Raw genomic sequence first — 7,319 nt, 5'->3', positions numbered from 1 at the left:
GTAGTATCTGGTTGCTTTTTTGCTTTGGGCTTGGGTTTAACCTTCGTTGTGCTTTTACTTTTTGGCTTAGATCTATATGTATGGGCTTCAACAATAAACATATTTATTAAAGCTACTTTGTGTACCTCTTGTTTAGCCTGCCTAAACATATACAATAATTTCTCAAGGGTTTTTTCTCCTTTTCATTTAGGTTAAAATTCATGATGAAAATAGCCCACGATTTAGGGAGGGATTTTAACACTTGGTCAATGGCGAACTCATTGCCCATAATGAAGCCCAAACTCGCCAACAACATAATATAGTCAATCATCTTGACCATATGATGACTAATTTGTCCTCTCTCAAAGAGTTTGTAATCAAACAATGCATTTGACACCTCATATCATTTAGTCCTTGTACAAGTGATGTATAACTCTCGAAGGTGTGTAAATATAGATAGAGCATTCATTTCTTCATGTTGTTTTTAAGCTCAGGTGACATAAAAGTTAGCATAAGACCCTAAATTTCCATAAAGTCATTAAGATACTTATTAAAAGTATTTTTTTTCTCGTGGGTAGTATCAGGACTAGGTTCACGGGGCAACAACCCCTTAAGGATGTATAACCTCTTTTCTTAACATAGAATAATCTAAAGATTTCTGTACCAATCAACAAAGTTGCTCCCAATAAACCTATTTTCTTTTTTGAGAATTGATCGATACATTGGGTTTGACATGGTGATAATTTAATCTAAAATTTGCAGATAAAGATAATTAGTAATTATATTCATAATTAATATTCATTTTAATTACGGATTTAATTAATTAAAATACTCGTACTATTTTTCTCAAGCCAATAGCCCTTACTATTGTACTCGAAAAGTTCTAATGAACTTTCTAGTGGACCAAGACCCTATCACATTAATTCTTCCCTTCACATTGGTGAACAAGTTCGAATAATCAAATAGGTAAATTTCAAATTAATCACCAAAAGCCTATGATCTGAAGTTAGGTTTTGGCCCAACATTTTCATACACCCTTAAAAGTGACTTTCAGTATCAGTAGGGTGGATACTACATATCACCTTGCATTGATAAATACATTCCCTACTTATGCCTCTAATATACTTCACCTTCACTTTGCCAAACAAGCTAAGTACACTAGTTAAATTAGACCTAATATGAACATCTCTTAATTTTTCATTTGGTAGAAATGTACCCTTCACTTTGATGAATAAGGTTTCAATGAATAAGGGCTAAATTAAGGCATCATATTGAAAGGTACCAATATAAGATAGAAGATAAGAGAGAGAGAGAGAGAGAGAGAGAGAGAGATGCCCTAACATAATCATTGGTGCTAGAGATGACCTAGAAAATGATTGAGGATCTTAAATTAATAAGAGAAAGGATGAGGCAAGCTCAGAACTCTCAAAAGAGTTATTCAAATCAGAGAATGTATGATCTTGAGTTTAATGTCGATGATAAGGTGTTTGTTAGAGTACCCCTTTAAAAGTATGTTATAAGATTCGATAAGAAAGGTAAGTTAGCCTCAAGGTTTATCAGGCCATTCAAAGTGTTAGAGGATATAGTTAAGGTTCTCTATCATTTTGCATTACTAGTTAGCATGGATAACATTCATAACATGTTTGATCTGTTATTGTTACGTGAGTATATCAATAACCAGCCCATGTACTTAGAGTTGAGGATATCGTGTTTTAGGATAATTTGGTGCACCCGATTCAGATTCTAGACAGGTAAGTCAAAGAGGCTACACATAGACAAATTCCTCTAGTTAAAGTTCTTTGGAGGAATCACCAAGTTGAAAAGATCGAATAAGAGGTTAAGCAAAACTTGAGGCAATGGTTCCTATAACTTTTCGAGTGAATTTCAAGGACAAAATTCATATTAGAGGAAAGATTGTAACACCCAAAGGTGAGCCCAAGGGTATTCTAATCTTTTCCCCTTTTTAGTTGAGTTAATAAATGTTTTCTAAAAGGATGCACACCTATGTGTGGGGACACGCACAGTCATTTATTATCAACAAAGTTTGAATTTGAGGGTAAGATTAGAATTGTAACAAAATTGGGTAATGCCTTAATTGGACATTATGACACACGCCCATGTATAACAACATACACACCTATATGTTGTATCTAGAAGGAAAAATAAAAAGAGGCATGACCTTAATTTTTGTCACTTTTTCATTCACCCACAACTGCACTCAGAGAGAGAAAGGACATAAATGATAGATTCTTGATCATCGAAAATGAGCTTAGATCATTATAAAACCATCAACCATGCTAAGAGTTTGCTTGATTACCAAAAGTCAAGTACGATAGTCTTTCTCTTGGTTGGTTAAAGATGATTATGATGAATGTTTATATTGTGATGCTTGTATGGCTATTTCTTGAATACTACTATAAGATTGTGATTATTATTTATATAGGAATCGATGTTTGAACTAGATTGTATTACCCCTGTGTAATTCGTAGGTGTATTGATTAAAATGAGACCGTATTTTAATGATACTATTTTGATTTAAGTTTGTTAGAGTTATATATGAGTTTATTGCATACAAAATCATGATGTTCTAGATATGTGTGATGATTCTTTTAATGATTATGTGATTCATGATTGATGATAAATAGTTTGAGTATGTAAATTTGTTAATTTAGACCTATATTCATATATTTTGAATAATGATGACTAAAATGGGAGATGTTGATTACGTGTTTGAGTTTTTAGTTCAAGAAAATATACTTAGATGCTTAGAAACCTGTTTTGAGTATGTATGTATGAAAGACTTACCGAAGGTTAGCTGGAAAATCATAAAACTCATCATTTTAGTGATTTCCAGATCATAGTACACGATTGTGTATGGCATCATACACGTCTGTGTGTCCCTCAAGTAAAATAGGAAATCCTAAAGTTTTTATACACTCTTTCTGAGAAAGGCATATACGACCGTATTGTATGGAATACATATCCATGTGTGACTTTTCAAAAGTGGATGTCATGCTTAATTAGAGGAACATAGGGGTGCACCTTAGTCACATACTTGTGTAGGTAGTAAAAGCCTATTTTACCCTTAGTTAAAGCACAAATAAGGGAAAGAAGAAGGAAAGAAAATAATAAGAGGTTTTAGTAGCAAAGAAAAAGTAGTTAGAAGTAGAAGAAATGTTCAACTATATGGAAGACAACACAAACCCCATTTGAGTCAGATCTGAATTGAAAATTAAAAAAAATAAAAGAAAATGATACACATTTAGATAACCACCAGCAATGTGAGAAAGTAGCAATATATATGAAAGCAATAGGGTTGGATACTTATAAGATGCATCATGCATTCAATGTCAAGGTGCATAGTCATTTAGTTTAGTTCAACTCAGGTGTGCATGGTTAAAGATTGTGGCTTTCAAATATTTACTCACATGATTAACAGGATGCATCACATATGTACCTACGGTAGGGGTCATCCCATAGTGATATAGATAGTAGTTTCATGACTAGTATATGTGGTAAAGGAAAGATTACGACTAGATTTCTCTATGTGACTAAGGCATCCTAATTAGTTAACCCAATAGGTTATATGACATGTGCACAAGGTGTAGGGAATTTGTGGCCTTTGGGAAGTAGAATAGCATTTTGAATTTTAATTGATAAACAAATATATTGCAAAAACTCATTTTGGATTGACCTTATAGAATAATTAATTCACAAACATATAGGGTGTTTATAAAATATACCTATATAAAGACGGTTTCTTTAATTTTCATTAATTTAGACAAATTGTGAAGTTGCTCCCATAACCCAAAATACGCTTGAACCTTGGTATCTACACAAAGCACAAATCAAATTAGAGGCAAAAATCATACTCTAAGGCTGCTAGGGCTTGAACATGATTTGTTATTTTAGATGAAAGCCATAACAATGGCTTAAAAAAAAAATAGTTGTGTTTACGCATATGTTTATGCTAGCCTTTTTCCATCATTTTATATATGCAACTAAGGTTTTCCAAAGCACATAAAATATATGTGCCACGACTTCTGCTGTAAGAAAGAAAGAAAGAAACGCCACTTGTGCTATTTCATATGAGAATTGTGTGTACACACACTTGCATTAGCCTTATTATAGATTTTATATATATATATATATATATATATATATATATATATATATATAATTAATTCTTTGCATTATTTTATTTTTATTTAAATTGTCGGCCCTATGAAGTTATGTACCAAGTTTGGATTTATCTAATAAGATAAATCCAATCCAACCCTATAATTTCTCATATACAACCTGAACCACTTAGGATTATTTCTTTTTAGTCTCTTAGTATCATAAAATATACTTTTAGGTCTAAAAGCTATTCCAAGACTCAAAACCCTTAATCCAAAATTCATATTAGATCCAAATCAAATTTAACTCAAAAAATTCTACATCTTCAAAGTTCAATCAACTCTTTTTTATATGTGACTAAAAGGTTCTCCATTAAGTCAGTAATAATCAGATTCGTATCGAGCTCCCAACCTAGTGTTCATTCAAACACAAAGTAAAAGCGACCTCTAACAAGACATCATAGGCACCCAATTAGTGGAATATGAATATATGACTTCTTAACTTATCAGTGATATTGTTGTTTGCACAATTTAATCCTTTTGTCATACAATATCTTTTTAAGGTTGAAGTATGATGAAGTGTCTCCCTCAAAGATCTTTAAGTTATATATATCAACGACTTCTGTTAACGACTAGAGAAATATCTAATCAAGCATAAACTCATTCTTACAATGGTCATAGGTTTAATTGGTCGATGTTATCTGTCAGAGGACCCTAACTGAGGTATCAACTCTTTACATAGGAGTGATGAATCTTTTGTTAGTCCACCATAACCTTTGTACAGATATCGATATGGTTAATCATAACCTTTATAGTAATCCTCTAACCATACTACATTGGGTTAGTATCAAACCATACTGATCTTTGCATTAGACGATCTAGTGACTTTAATTCTAAGGATCACATAGACCTCCATTCACTAAGAGGATATATTCCATAAACACTAGAGGAACCATCCATATGAAATTCTTTTGATGGGTTAGTCTAGTGAATACATCTATAACATGCACCTATGTGTTGCACTAAATTGTCAACAAACAATTTTGACACATGAGAACTATCATCATCTTTCAATGAGATTGCTCAACATTATGATAACTCTATTGCTATATTAATATGCTTTATATAAAAAGAATGCCACAATATGTCACATATATGACCTTTATTAATGAACTTGTATCGTCATAAGAATTGATCCAAAGGCACCAACCTTAAAAATCTCTCACTTGCACTATAGCCAATTATCTATGCAAACAACATCAGATGACTATATATGCCCATCATTGTTTTTACTGCAATAGAATATTCATTGATAAAATTTGTTCATTTAGTTTTTGAAAGGTTGACTAAACTTTCTTCTTGTTAATCTAACAAGGTGAAATCACTTGAGTATGCAATTAGACTGTTTGGTGAGATCATGACTCTTTAAAGCATCTGTTTAGTACTAATAGTACCAAATCAACTATGCTAGAATTCAATTTTATGATCCAATATATCATTTTAAGACCTTGCATTTTGAATGTCTCATACTTAGTTTTCAACGTAGAATTAATTCAACATTTATATGACTTGTTCTTTTGAATTGATATTCATTATTTTCAACCTAATTTGTCCTATGTCATTGTGCCTCATTAGTGACTTCATCCTTCAAAATCTTTAAGAACTATTCATATTCTTTTTTAGGAAATCAATGATATTTCCTAGTGTGTCATTCAACAACGCTTATTTGGATGCAACTAATATTTCTAAAAGCTCAAGATATCAACTTTGAATGTATATCATGATATTCATGATTATTCTAATAGTTGTCACTAATATAAATCTAATCATCTTTGTCTCTCAATTTATGTGTTCAATGACATATAATCTAAGAGACGCATGTATCATCATAACGAAAGAGAATCCTTTTAGATTCTTATTTGTTGAATCTCTTTAGTCTTCGTTTGATATAAACACTCCAATTTAAATTTAGTAATCTATACGATCTATAACAATAAATCATTTAAGGATATAGACTACTTAGTTTAAGTTCTTTTATGAAAAATTACTTAGTTACCCAAGTTTTATTATGTCAGTTCCAAATTTCATATTTAATTCTGATATGTTTATCATCGTATAAATATACAATGTAAGAATTATTGTACTCCCACTCACTTTTGTATATAGATTTCATACATATTTATCTTAGTAAAACCAAAATATTTTATAGTTTTATTATATGAATATTTATAGATTCTGATGTTCACATGAATTCTTAAATAAAACTCATCAACTTGTATATCTAACTAGCTTTTTTTTTTTTTTTTAAGTTAACACCATTGGTTATGTTACAGTAATAACTATTCTAGGTTTTGTCTATTGGAGCTGCTCTTGACAATTAATTGCCAAACTTTGAAAGATATGCAACAATTTTGAGTGTATTTAGGTTTTAGTTTCACTTGTGGCTCTCAGATTTTGAGGTCATAAATGACCAGTGTGTTTATCAAGAATTTTAATTCTTATAAACTCACAACAAACCTCATTTTTCTGCATGTTTTTATATAATTAGGTTGATTACTCATTTCCTTCTAGGAATAAGTAATTTTTATTGTGATGTTCAACCATACATATTGGCACATCATTTACTTTATGTCTATTTTTCTTGTGAATTAGAACTTGATTGAGTTTTATTATCCACCCACTTGATCTTTTAGAGAATGATGTCTAAAAAAATCTTCCAAAATAGATTTTAAAATCTATTTGGTATTAAAAGAGCAATATTCTAAAGTTTCTTTTAGAATATCATACAAAATAATCTATTTAATACTTGGTTCAACTCACTCAAGTTAATTGCTTAACATTAATGTCACATATAAAATGTGTCATTGGACTTCAATCCAATACGTATAACACATGTAAAATGTGTTATGCTCATAGACATAAAAGTGAGTTACAATCGTTAAGGTATTACCTTAGAACATTTAGTTGGTATTAAAACTCCCACTACACCTCAAATATTAAATTTGACTATTTGTCTTATGCATTCACCTCATTGTTTTAACCCAAGTAATTGAATACACGCATTAACAAATTCTTTATTTCATTCTTGAATTCCTTAAATTTCTTCAAGTTATTCAGATTCATATTTCTAAAGATTTACAAATCATATTCATTAGAATGTCCAATGAATAAGATGAAATTCAAATTTTTTTTCGTTTGGCATAAACTGTCAATTCTCATTGT

The sequence above is a fragment of the Mangifera indica genome, chromosome 15 (genome assembly GCF_011075055.1).
Source record: "Mangifera indica cultivar Alphonso chromosome 15, CATAS_Mindica_2.1, whole genome shotgun sequence".
Taxonomy (NCBI): Eukaryota; Viridiplantae; Streptophyta; class Magnoliopsida; order Sapindales; family Anacardiaceae; genus Mangifera; species Mangifera indica.
Note: the sequence above shows the minus strand (reverse complement) of the source record.